Source organism: Strix uralensis, chromosome 1 (genome assembly GCF_047716275.1).
Source record: "Strix uralensis isolate ZFMK-TIS-50842 chromosome 1, bStrUra1, whole genome shotgun sequence".
In the NCBI taxonomy this organism is placed as follows: domain Eukaryota; kingdom Metazoa; phylum Chordata; class Aves; order Strigiformes; family Strigidae; genus Strix; species Strix uralensis.
Genome location: NC_133972.1, coordinates 90,847,009 through 90,861,556, shown reverse-complemented (window position 1 = coordinate 90,861,556; position 14,548 = coordinate 90,847,009). Strand labels below are relative to the sequence as shown.

The following is a 14,548-nucleotide window of genomic DNA, read 5'->3' as shown; positions in this document are numbered from 1 at the left end:
GTCTTGGGGCTTTGTATTTCACTCCCTTTGTGGGGAGTGAAGCACCTGTAATGGTTTAGCCCCTGCCGGGGTCTGAGACCACGCGGCCGCTGCCCCTCCCCCACAAAGGGAGTGAAATACAAAGCCCCAAGACTGAAATAAGGAAAGGTTTAATACAACAGTGTAATAGCAACACAACAAACAACAACAATAACACTAACAGTAATAGTGATAGCAGTGAACAGAGCAAAATATCTACCAATACAGCAGTGAGAGGAGCAGATGTACAAAACCATGAGCCCCACGCTCCCGTGCCAGGATGTGACGGTCCAAATGGTATCTGAATAACACGGCTAGAACTCCCCCCCACTGCTGGGGAAACTTAACCCTATCCTGGTTATACCAGGACAGCACCAAAGAAGACTCCTGGGGAAACAGAGAAAGCATAAGGTTAAAGAAGTGGTAGAAAAAATAAAGTGCTGTTAAAAACACAGAAGTTCTAAAAAACAGCAAAATGTTGAGACTCCTAGTTAAAATAATATGTACAAAATGTATCTCTGTGTGAGAATCGTTTATGCAAATCTGGGCCACTTATCATGTTCCTGACAGGTTTTTAATGTGAGATTAGTTCAACAGCAGTGCTTTGTATTGTTACATTATTTTTGCTACTTGTTCAGTTCTTTTTATAAACTTGGAAGTAAAATGCCTGTCAGTTCCATTTGTTTAATATTTATTATTTTTAATTAGGTCATAGAAATCATTGGTTTGTTTCAATAATGCATTGCCCTTAGAGTTTTCAATAAGAAGATAATAATTTGACTTGTAAGGTTCAGACCATATCCAATTCTACAACTCAAACTTTAAACCATAATTTCTTTTCAAAGTCAGAAGAACTTTGATTTAGTCATTCCTGCTCTGTATCACTCTTCATTATTTGGGCTACTAAATTACTACAGAAATCTTCAGAGACAATATTATGCAGGTGGTAGCTTTTCCTTTCACCTTTGTAAGATGGCCTTTCTCTGAATGTTTGTACATCTGCTAACCCTAGCGTTCCTAAGAGGCACTGATTTATGTCAGATAACATCTCAGCTGAAGTAAATCTTTCAGGACCATTCTGTCTTCTTCTCATTGCTTTCTTAGAAATCCAAGTGTCTTCTGTAGAAGAATATGCATTCATTATAATACAGGATATACTCTCGTAAGTTTCTTGTCATTAATTAATGGTTTATTTTTTTAATTAAACCTGAGTGACATGTATTTTTTTGTGATGAGCATCCCAGAACATCCCATTTTACATTTAATTTACCTTGTATTGTAAATGGACCTAGAAAGTTAGAAGAACTTCATGCATTTAACTTGCATTTTGGGCCAGGTAAGAGACATCTTGCCATAGAGAAGACATGGATATGTATTAGGATTCATGTGATGAAAATGTCCAAAGCATGCTGGAACACTCAGCAGGGACTTATCCTAAGGACTATGCTTCCTCAGAGTGGGTTTTTCACCTGAAGATTTGTTGCTCCTTGTAACCATGTCAGAAAGGCTGAAAAACATTATGTAAGAAGCCTAGCAAATTTTAATTCTTTGGGGCTACATGTTTAAGAAGTTGATTTTTTTGCAAAATTTTAGTGAAAATATTCAGTCATTTCAGAGAACAATACTAAAGGAAATCAGAAGAAATAATTTTGTTTTGTCTGAGTTAGTAATTTTTTAGAAAATTTGTTTAGGAAAAGTTTATTGATATCTGTTCAAGCTAAAAATCACAACCTCAGTAAACATAAAAAAGGACTCTTGAAGCTAGAAACTTAAATTTTCCTCTCAGTCTTGGGCTTACTTCAACTCAGAACCTCGGATTTATATTTTTTTTAATATCATTGTGAGTTGATGCTATAGTTTACAGTGGTTCCAGGATGCTGATCTGAGAGTAGGCATCTATCTTTTCCGTATTGCTAAGGAAAACTTTGGAGGCTAAAGCAGAACAAACACAATATTAGAGAGGAAAGAAGCAGAGAAATAAGAGGTTTACATGTGGGTATGGGTTTGAAAGGCAAGAAAAGATATGAGTGTTTCATGGAGACTTTAGCAATATCTGTAAAATATACTTTCTCTAGCTCAGGAAATCCCTGAAGAGCTGACTGCCAGAAATACAGAAAATAAGAAGGATCACTTTAATAAGCCCTTTTTGCTGTACACTTTCTAAATATCCAATCCTGGCTATTCCTAAACAACTACAGGAGTGAGATAAGGATTAGCTGGGTAGGACTTTGTTAAGGTTTTCCTGATCTGGCCCATGGCTGTCCCTGGGACCCAGACCCTGGGCCCTGGCTTCGGCCCCAGACTTCCTTGGCTGGTTGGAGCATGGTGACACTGCACCCCACCAGGGAAGAGAAGAGCATTTTCCCGCCACCTGTGACCACCTACTGCCCTTGCTCAGCCCTTAGGACAAAATGGGATTGTACTTGAAGAGATAGGGAAGAAGCATTTGTGTCCAGCAGAGCATAGTTCTGGCCAGAAAATGACCTGCTCCAAATCCTGCCCTTCTTCTGATCAAACCCTGTGAAACCTACCAGCAAAGCATTGCTTTTGTTCCTGCTCTTGTTCTGGTCTCCATGAAAGCTAACCACTTCTGTTATCAGGTACCTTAGCGAAAAGTTATAGCACTGTTAATAACCTGGTACATATCAATGCAATATTACAAAATGAAGACTGGTTTCTTAGTGTGAGCTTTTAGAAAAAGCCTAGGAAATTGAACACATATTGTTAATACTATAACATTAAGCACTCAAGTTAAGAAATGCAAGATTTAATCTCCTATGTAATCTTAATTCAGATGCTTAGTACACATGCATTTTGATTCAGATTTATTTGTATGATTGTAATATTCTGTTCCCCTGTGTTTAATTCTCTGCACTGGCAGGATGATGTTTAGTTAGCGAACAGCTGATCAATATTTTGTTTTGGACTTGTGCAGTGTGTTGTTCTGTACTGTAGTTACTGCACACTTTTCAATCCCTCCATGAACTCAGAGTCATTTATTTACTTCCAGGGTTTTGTATCACTCGTCATTACACGGTATGTAAGCACTTCACATTTATTAAGAATTTTCACAACATCCCTGTGAGATGAAGGTATTTATTATCTCATTGCTACAGGTGGGAAAAAATTTAAGCTAAAAACATCTACTTGTTCCTGCAGACCTCTGAGACACTTTGCACATGATCTCCGAAAGTACTCTTCCTTTTTATAGCACTTTACACATTCTAAGCATACCCCTACTGAATTCAGTTGGGAGTTCTAGGCATTTTTATGAAAATCAAGTCAGGCATTTAAAAACGAGGAACCTTCTCCTGTAATGAAAAATATTTTAAGTGGATTGCTCAGCAATGCAAAGGAATCCTATGACAGTGGAAGGAAAACTATCTAGTTTCTTAGGGCAAGATACCTTAACAAACTTATCTTGAAATAAGCTATTTCTCACTTACTACACGAGCTCATCTTCTGAAAATGTCCTTTCATTACACAGATCCACATTTGTCTCCAGAGTAAAATACTTCCCCTTATCATCTCACTGAGAGGGAGGGCGGGATGGATGAAGTTAAACTGTAGATGTAGGAACAATATTAATTCCTGAATTTCAGGATTTGGGTGCTCATTCAGGTGCTTAAGAATTTGCATTTTTATTATTATATTTTAGTTTGTGTATGTGATATCTACTCATATTCTATATATCTCTATATCTAGAAAGGTGCAGATATTTTGAGTAGAAGCAAAAAGGACCAGTTTCAAACTGAAGAAACAGACTTGTTTATTATGGATGAGTTCATGTCATCCAATCTATGAAAGACTTGAAGGTTAGCAGGTCAATTCCACTCCTTAGAAATGATTCACAGGTGTCATGGTTTAAACCAATCCAGCAACCAAACATCACAGTAGCTTCTCACTCAACCTCCCCCACCGCAGAGAATGGGGGAGAGAACTGGAGGAGTAAATGTAAGGAGATTTGTAGTTTGAGATAAAAACAATTTAATAATTGAAATAAACTTAATAATGATGATAATAATAAAAGAAAATATGGATGAGTAATGCACAATGTGACTGCTCACCACCCAGCAACTGATGCCCAGCCTGTTCCCAGCTAGAGATCCCAGAAAAGAGAAAATCCTGAAATCACAATCCCGAAAAAGAGAGCCAGAGTTTCCTGGTCAAGCTTTATCTATATACTGAGCATGACATTGTATGATATGGAATATTCCATTGGCCAATTTAGGTCTGTTGCTCTGGTTATGCTTCCTCCCAGCTTCTTGTGTACCTGTGCACATCCTATACTGAACCAAAACACAGCACTATTCTAGCTACTAAGAAGAAAAAAATAGCTCTGTCTTAGCTGAAAGCAGGACAACAGGGGATATTGCTACATGAATTCACTACCTGAATTTTAAATTATAGATTTTTCCAGTGAGCACACCTGCCTGCATGGAGATGGAAGATTGGAGACAGGGTTACAATCACCTGTGAAAGAAGCAAGGGGACCATCACTGATCCCAAATGCTCAGGAAAACTTTACTGATGAAGGGCAACCTTGTAGAGGCACTCTGGCTCTCTTTGGAGCAAACCTCCCAGCTCTGTCCACCCATCAAACATGCTGCCCATACCTTCAGTAGATTAACTCCTACAGGAGCTATATACCCAATTGCTTGACGTCTTTAGCTCCCAGGCTCCTCACATAAGGAATCCATCCACAGTATTCTCCCTGACATCTCCTGTCTTGCTCTAGTCTGATGACAGAAAAGAGTATGTTGGGAAAGGTTGTTCAAGCAACGTTATTCTACTCTTGTGAGGTATATGTAAATATATTCTTCCTGCTTAGGGCAAAACTTACCGTCTGCTGAGTTAACCTGGGAGAGGAAAGAAGGACAGCTAAAGTCACAAAGGTGCCAAGAAATAATAAAGGAAAAAATAGACACAAGTTTTGGAGGGAGGAGACGAAGATATTAGAAAGTAAAGAAAAAAAATAGCAAGGAGAGAATCTTTGACAGTTCTTTGACAGTTCTTTAAAAGTACTTTAACAGTATTGATTGTTTCCTAAGCTGGTTTAAGAACACACAGAAGAGAAACGGAAAACAGAGAAGTGGTAGTGTGAGGATTACAGGTTCTTATACAGGTGATAGGCCAAATTTATGCAGCCTGTGTAAAAATTTCCTGCTGCTGCTTTTGCAATTCTATCCATATGCTGATAAAGTAAGCAATTTGTGTCTCCAGTTCTTGTCAGGAATCAATGCTCTTCTCCAGAAAAAAAGACATAAGGAAAGAGGTCATTCACAGATCTCAGTGAAAATCATCTTTATTTTGTTGGTGACAGCTTGGAAGTTCATGTATTTGTGACTGATCTCAAGTCCTTGCTTCACTAGGAGGTAGGAAAGGAGACAACTTGTAAGAATTACATTTAAGCGTACCACTGAATGAGTCACCATGCTAAAATATGGAAGAAGTTACAGTATATCAGAATGGTGAAGATGCCATTCATGTTTACTCGAACACGTTTCCCAAGTGCCACACTTCATGTCAATAAAAAGTTCTTGGTGTTTTCTGTAAATTCTTAGTACATGAATAATTTGTGATAAAGTATGATCAACACTATATGTGTTCTTGTTGGAAGATTAAAAAGCATGCTTCATCTTCTCCACTGATTAATATTAAAAATCATAAAAGCATAAAATTTGCTACCTGATCCAATGGCTGATTAATCTACTTGGTATTACCAGTCTACACAGCATGAAAGCTTGCACCTCCTTACATCTAAAGCTAGGTACTACACACCAAGCACAACCTGAAAGCATTTAAATTCTGTTCCAGAGTTTTTCCTCATTTAGTTAAAACAGAGAGGATTACATTTACAGACCTTTCAAATAAAGTGTCTTGCCCCTCAATTTCATCCAGTTGAGATTTAAAGGATAGCTGAGGAAAAAGAAAAAAAAAAAAAGAAAAAAAAAAGAAAAAAAAAAAAAAAGAAATATCCGGGAACATAAAATGCCAGCTAATTTAAGAAATACCTGATAAGAAATCAGGAGAGAGGCTTATATTTAGAAAGAAAACAAATTGATAATCAGAAGTTCAATGAAAAAGAAAAAGTGGACAGCCAAAAACTCCCCAAATAAAGAAGGTTAAATGGGATTACCCAATAGGAAAACAGTTTTACATGTTTAACCAGCAGTAAATTGTAACAAAGATTAAATGAGGGCATAATGATCAAAACGTAATAAAAACTCAGTACTGTGTTTTATTACTTCTTGGTCAAATAGATAGGTAGTTGCTACACGTGCGACAGCAGATGACTATACCATGATGTTGATCTATCAGAATCACTTTATTAGGAGCTCATATCTAATATGTATATACATATATTGCTATGGATAATGCCTGACCTCAGAATATAATCTGAGTTATAGTTGTGTACTTTGTGGAATTATGCAGTCCATTTCATGAAAAATACAATTAACACCTACTCCTGCAATTTCAAGCAGAAAACTGCACTGAGAGCTGAGTTTATCCACAGGAAGAAAAGTATTGGAGAATAAATGGAGCTATCAGCCTTGCTCCTGTCAGAACCTTTGTGTTACCCAGAAAATTAGGTGGCAGCAAGTTTCATATAGTACGGCTTGATGCAACACCAGGGCTACAATCACTACAAGCATTGATAGCACCCTTTCTTTCACATCATCAAGCTGTAATCCTGTCTTCACATTCAAGGTATATAACAAAGTCCTGATTTGGGTTTTTTTGTTAATACATGCAGATCTCATTTAGTCATATACCTTACCCTCCCACCTTTGTGTCATTTTTTTTACCCTTCTACATTTCTGTATTAGCTTTCTTGAGTTAGAGGACTCTAAAGTCATCTAATATTGATCACATTTTTACTTATGAGAAAGTGTAATTCATTTCATGCATTCAAATCTTTCATTAGATGTATAGGAGTAGACTGTTTCTCTAAACAATGTATCATCTGAGTAAATGTATATTTAGCGCATATATTCTGCACATGCGTTGAGGGAGAATGGGGTATGCCAACTCCCTTGTCCAGCTGAGTCCATGGTTGTGCTTGCCTCTTATCAGTTTAGCAAGGTCTACATGGGTTCAGGCTTACAGAGTAGAGCCACAAAGTATCGGGCTTACACAATGGAGTCAGTGATCAGCGGTCCTTGCAATTGATGAGAAACATTTGTGTGGGCTACAATTTCCCCCCTTTGAGACTTATCCAAGAATTTGACAATGCAGCTGTAAGGGAGTGGGGGATGCATCCTTCAATACACTCTATGCTTCTTTGGATGGCATTCCTTAGACTAATCACAAAGGCCACAGCTTGCCCTTGAGGTTTCCTGTGTCAATGAATATTTGAGGCATTAATACTTTCAGTTCCTTACAGATATTTACTGTTGTTGTTAAATGCTGACAATATGGCCAGAACTTGAGTTTAGCCCTTAAAATGACTGAATGTTAGACTAACATTGTAATTGTAATAATGACATTGGTAGAATATTGCTAGTAATTCAAGTTTAGCATGTAATTAAGTGTGTTTAGATCTACTCCATTTCTTGAAAGATCAGTCACATAAATAATCATCCTGTCTCAAGACAAAATCCAAACAAATTTTGCTATCATAAATATTGTGCAAGTTTGCAAAGATGAAAAAGTTCTAGATAGTTAAAGGATAAGATGCCAGCACATTCAGAAATAATGCAGTGTTGTTCACATGTTTTATAGGATGTATAAAACTGGTTCTGTTGCACTCCAGGTAGCTTTTTTTACTGGTAGTTCTTTACAGACCAGAAAAAATATTAAATTTAGATGTTCTAGTCTCCATAGGTTTACGTCTCTGTGTGTCACTTACACTTGGGCTAGTGTATTGTAAAATACTGCCAAAAGACAATGATGGTGTTTTAGTCACCCTTTTCACAAGTGTGTATGACTACAGAAAGTGTATTCCATGTTAAAACAAGCCTAATGTATTTGATGTGACAGCGTGGTCCCATATCCTTTCTCTACATATACCCTGTAGTCACACAGCTCTGTGCTTTTCACATGTCAACAGAAGACACTTCTTTCAGCGGAACTTTATGCATACCAAATATTAAGCACACGTTGCAACATCTGAGTCTCAGTGCACTCCTGACACTAGCAAGCTAACAAAGCATGACATTTCTTGATGCATGGCAGGCATTGCATTTTCAGAGAACAGTCATCATCACATTTTGGAAAAGACATTAAGTTTCAAAAATTACTTAATATTTTCTGAATATTTTACTAACCTTAACATTATCATAAAATTAATCTCTTTGAACCCAGTCACATTAAAGATGTTAAGAATTTCAGAGAACACAATACAGTCTGCAACTGTAGAGAACGTAAAAAAGAATTGTCAGATAGAAATAGCCTAGTTTAAAATGGAAATAAAAAGTTCAAAACTGGTCATTTTTACTGAATACTCTTGAAATATTTTTTCACTGTGAGAACAAGTAGTTTTATGGCATCTCAGAAAAAAACTCACTTGAACTCCTTTATAAGAAATACATATACACATATACTTAGATATGTATGGACCTTTTCTTTAGTAGATCTGTAAGTATTTTACTAAAGAGATAAATACCTCTATCCATAATTTACAGATGGATAAAGTGAGACATGATGACTTGCCTTCTCTGTTTAAGACCCATGTACCAGCCTTTAAATATATGTGAGATAAATTGTTTGACTTGTGAAATTTTTATAAAAACATATTGGCTGTGCAAATTGCCACAAAAGTAGACACCTGACTTGCAAAAATGTCTGTTTCCAGCATAGTTTTCTGTAAGAGCATCTATATTAATGGCAGCATCAGATCGCTATAGTAAGTACTGAAGACAAATATATACTTTTAACCTTTTAAGAATACTTCAAATTCCACATCACAATGACTATAGTTGACATGTTAATTACCTAGCTGTATGAAAACTGGGCTATCTTTCAGCCTCTGGCATTTTTTAATTCATTAATTTTCTTACCTTGTCTTTCTCTTATGTCTTCTTTTTATTGAGAAACTCTAAATATAGTAGGGTCATAAAACTCAGCCCAACAAAGAGGTGAATAAGGAGGAGTATTTACTCAAATAAGATAGATAATTTTATATTGCATACATATATTCACTGTTTAGCCATTCAATTCTTTTTTTCCTTTTTTGCAGCTACCTATAGCCAGCTTGAGAATGACAGACACTACCGTGACTTGATACTTGTGAACTGATAAAAGGCAGGAATTATAACAATAAATTATTAAATACACATTTAATATTCATTAAAGAAAAATAATCATACTTTGAAATATGACAGTATCAGATTTAAATAATCTAACATCCAAGGCTTCAGTCAACCAGCAAAACTATACAGCAGAGAACCTTATTCACCACTGCTTTGCCCTTTTTAATAGCCTGTGCTGCTGAGCAAGTTGAGAGTGAATTGGAATTAACCAGTTTTAATGAGCACCTTACAAACATTGCATATTCATGTCAGTTATTGCATATAGCATAGCACAAAAGAACATCCACTCTGAAATATTTTCATTCTCTATAAATTTCTGAATTAAAGAGCTGTGTAACTCCCTTCTACATTCTTCAACTCCAGTACCCTTTTACCAGTATTAATGGGTAATATGACTTGCTGAGAACCTGTGGAGACTTTAATGGTGAGGAGTTTATACACTGATAAAATTGTGTCTGGAGTCTCCTACTTGATATCTGTGATCCGTCTGCAGAGATACATATGAACAGTATGTGTACTACTGGTCATAATATAGGAGTGCATTTTTAGAGTAAGCGAACTCATTGTAAATGCTTCTGCATACAATGTCCTGCATGACCTGGAAGGTATATACAGACTGTACCTGCAGCTGTGCTCACAGTCTCAAACGTGGATAGCTGCAAGTCTGATCATCTGGACAGCCTCAGGACATTAAACATACTAGCAGAGTAGGCAAGGGTATGCACTTGAACAGAGACATGGCTTGTTCTTTGCCTCTTGACAGCAAGAAAGGCAGCTGTGAGATGGAAGTGGGATGAAACATTCAGCAGCTGGCATGGAACTAAAGCCTGCTTGGTGCCAAAAATATTTCTCTTATTAATAATGCATGTCAGTTATGTGACCAACGCCCTGGCAAATTCTACCAGTGTTGACAAATGGAAAACATACCCCACACTTTCAGAAACAATATTTTAAGCCATTTTAAAGTTTGCATATTAATAATACTTAGGAAACACCAAACAAGTGTTGCTTTAACCTGTGATTTGGTTCACCTTTTTTAACACTTTAATATAGTTGAGTTTATGTCTGGCCACACATATTGATAACATCTGGTTTTTCAGTTGCAGACTCAGCAGCTGTAATACAAACCCTACCCACAGTATGTGCTTTCAAAGGGAGGTTTCAGAGTTAATAAATTAGCAAGCAGGTGAGAACAAACATGACATCGCCAAAAGACATAACATTCACTATTATGCCCCTAGACAACTTACCAAGCAGTAACATGTCCCACATTAAACTGTCATTATTGATTTTCAGTATTATTAAGTTTAAATATGTTCCCTGAAAGATCTCTCAGTTAAATGGCTTTCATACTAATATGTGCCTTGATTAAGTGGAGTCTATCTGAATTTCTGCTCTTTTATGTTCCTATCATTGTAACAGTTTAGTTGCAGCTCAGGATTAAGATAGGACATCACATCTGAAACTCTCTTATTTCTGTCTCCGTTGATGATAGAACTGACTTGTTTCACTCAATTATTTTTATATGCTTATTTGTGTGCATAACTTGGTGCTGCACAGACAACTTGCTATAAAGTTTAAAGCAATAGCAGATAGATCACAGTCAAACACTGTCCAGTTTATAGCTGTTCTATATAGTATACTGAATTATTTACATTAAAATATTTTATATTGCTTTAACCATTTGCAAAAAGTAACACTGACTGTACCATAGAGGCAGAGAGAAGAAAAGAACCTGCTTTAACATTCCATAATGTTATCATGCCTTTTCTTGTTGCCATAAGTCTTAAAACAGATGAGGTCAAATAGTATCTGGAGCTGAGCCCATGCAACACGGGGAGGAAGAATCCTCACAAGTTGTGTTTTAACCATACATTGATTATAAGGACTATTCATTGGCTACATTTCACAAGGGCTAGAAAGATTAGGAACCCCAGATGCAATACAGGATTTTAGTGATTCAAATGGTCCTGAATTGATATATTAAATAAAAAAATTGAAGATTAAAAAAAAAAACACCAACCCTAACAGAGTGAAAACACAATTATATAGTGATTAAAGTGCCACAGGTTGCAAGACTTTTCTGCACACCTCTTGGACTGCACTGAGCAAGTCATCTAGCCTATCTGTATAAAAAATACTGTGGATTTATAGAGATGATGACATCTCCAAAAGGTAGGAAGACTGGTCTACAGAAAACAGCTGTTTAGTAGCAGAAATTCCTACCGCTGAATCAATGAAATTTAGGATGTGCCATTTTAGTCCAAAAAGATAAACCTTCTCAATCTATTTGCTCAAACAAACTTCTAAATTAAAGAAAATGAAGAATGCTAAAGCTGCTACAAGACAGAAAATCAAGTTTCTGTTTATTTTCTTGTTTTCTATTCAGACCATGACATCACTGGTGAAGAAGATAAGTTGGTATTCTCTTTAAATGGACTCTCAGTGCTTAATTTTTGAGCAAATATGTCTTGTTATTAATTATACATTTACACAGATACTTCAGATTTAGTAATTAAAATATACATTTTAATGCTTATTATTCGCATGAAGGTGATGTGACTTTGGTATTGATTGGAGTTCTCTTTTATTTATGTTAAAAAATATTTTATTTTTGATAGAACCTGGAATAGTTTCTATGCTTTCTCCGGTTTTAGCATAAAACAAAAGATTATTTATTGACACTTTTAGAGATATACGGCATAGTTTACTGGTAACAGTATTGCTGATGTTTCTGATGTGTGAATGCTACACTGATGACTATAATCATAATATATATCCAATAATCATTAATGATTATGAAAAAAGCTGCATGATATTTGTCTGACAGCATATGTCCACCTTCAGTGACACTTTTGACAAAATAGCCCTTCTTAAGTCTTTTGTTTTGGAAATACCACTGGAGTGTATCAAATATAATTGAAATAGCACAGAGACTATTGTTACATACATTCCCCAAGTCAATGAGAAATCTGCTGACAAAGTAAGACTGGCATTAACTAAATTAGTCAGTTCCCTACATTGTCCTCAGGGAGTACTATTGATCCAAGCATAGGTAAGTGGATTGTGAAAGAAAATAGTTACAGCAGAGACAGAGACTTCCTGAGGTCTCAGGACTGAATGAATGTCTTTGCAGTAATGTTTGCTTGCCATAAAGGTCTTCACTTCTGCTCACATTTCACACAATGACTGTTCACTGTAGAGCCATTATTTTAGGGAAGGTAGGCACAATTTAAATAGGAATATGGTAGGCATAGCATCAATTCCTCACAGACTGATCTGCAGCCAAGTGATGATTGCACAGATTCACACTAATATTTCAACCAGTAGAAAAAAAGCAGTCAGAAGAATAATGATAAAGGCCTTCCTTGAGGTGTTACATCGACCTAATAATTAAAACCAAGCATATATGTGTTTGTATGTGTGCATGCATATGTATACATCATGTATATTATCTTAAGAAAAACATGATTTGGGACAGAGATAACCTTGACCATATTTGCCAAAGAGTTTGATTCTACCCCAGATCACCTCCTTCTTAAGATAAGAATAAATTAATGTGACACTTCTTTTTTTCAGTTCTTTTTTTTTTTTTTTTTTTGATTAACATGACTGTTTGACCAAGTGTTTCACAGGAAACACTTGATGAAGAAAAAGGTGAGTTTTTTAACTCCTGCTTTTGTTCAATAGCTCTAGAGTCCTCTCTTCTTGGAGGCTTTTTTTCCCCCTGTAGGGAGCAGCAAGGGCAGCCTTCTTAGCAAGGAAAAGGGAACTGAGAGCTGAGCTTCAACACAAGGCTGTCTCATGGTATCTGAGCAGGGTGAACAGAACCAGTCTGCTCATAATAGTCAGGTTCAACCAAGAGATTACCAGACACATCCATCACAATGAGGCAGCTTCTAGTCAAGCCAGGAACCTGAATCAGCAAGTCAGGATCAGGATGTGTAGATCTAGAGGAGCACAACTTTTCACATGGGCAGTGGTGAAGCATTACCGTTGCAGCTCTGTCTTTGCCTGTTCCGAATGTCAAACTCATGACTCTCAGCTGAAAATGGAAGAAGATGCCACAGAAAATAAATTAATTAATCTTGGGTCTGCAGCTATATTACTTTTTGACAGCCTCCTCTGGGGTGCACTTGTCAAGTTTTCTGCTCAGGTACAATCTCTTTATTTCCAAGACCCTGAAGAGCAATCTAAGAACCCTGCAGTTGAAAGGTGGAGAAAAAAATCTCAGCAAATGGGTATCCACAGTATCTGTTTATGCCATATTATTTGTGTTAACTTGCTCTTAAGCTCTCAGGATTGCAGAATCATGTTTTGGCAATGCAGTGAGTGCATAGGCAACACTCTGTATCTCCTGCTGTCAGCTGATACTTGCCAAGACAGAGCTCTTTCCTTGTTAGTGGGAATCCTGTCTTCAGCTTCTATTATTAGGGAAACCTGCAATGTGAACCATCTACTGCCTTGCCACTGTAAACACTTGAATGAGCTGGCAAACGTCATTTACATTTTCCATTTCTAATGTAGCTTCTAAATTTTTAATTACATTGCCAGCCAGTACCAGATTTTTTAGTAGATCCAACTCTTCCCAGCAGCCAACCACTTGACAGCCTGGAACAACAGCAACCAGTTACACCTAGATGGTCAGTTTGCACATACGTATATGCCTGATGTAATGTTATGCTTTATCACTCACTGCTCACAACTCTTGCTCTGCATGATTTCCTCACACACCACCACCCCATCTATCAAGCATAGAGGTCCTCTCACCCAGCTATGTCATTTTTGAACAGGAATACGTACAAGCACAATCAACGTATATACAAACAAGCAGAAAACCCAGACAGAACTAGTATTCTCTGTCCAAAAAAAGCATTCCCCAGACTGCATGAACTCATTTTTTTTACTAGCATCCAAACAAACATCATCAAATGTCAGAGATGATGGATGGAGACCATGGCATATACCTGAAGTTTTACAATATAAGGGAGAGGTAGCCTGTTCTGCTTTTGGGTCAAGTCTCTGGATACTAGTGATACCAGCTCCAACCTATGGGGACTGATATGTCCTAGAGCAAAGAGGTCTCATATCTCATTATTGAAAGCATTTTTGAAGTTCTTCCCCAGTCAAAATTGCCTCTTTTTTCCCTGCCTTTTGCTGCATCATTCTGGGAGATAACAGTGTGAGTCACACAGTGTCCTGTACACAGTACTGCATGTGACATCCACAGGTTTGCGTTGAGTGGCAGGCAGGCATTGCTGCAAGAGGGAAAATAT

At 36.9% G+C, this 14,548-nt stretch overlaps 1 long non-coding RNA gene across 1 annotated transcript; it reads right to left on the bottom strand.

The window, feature by feature from the left end:
• Window positions 1-253: 253 nt before the first annotated feature.
• LOC141945543 (uncharacterized) lies at window positions 254-6,107 on the bottom strand. Its single transcript, XR_012629550.1, has 3 exons — window positions 5,882-6,107; window positions 4,635-4,757; window positions 254-405 (listed from the first exon to the last, which is right to left on the bottom strand). It is a non-coding gene; the product is annotated as an uncharacterized LOC141945543 (long non-coding RNA).
• Window positions 6,108-14,548: the final 8,441 nt, after the last annotated feature.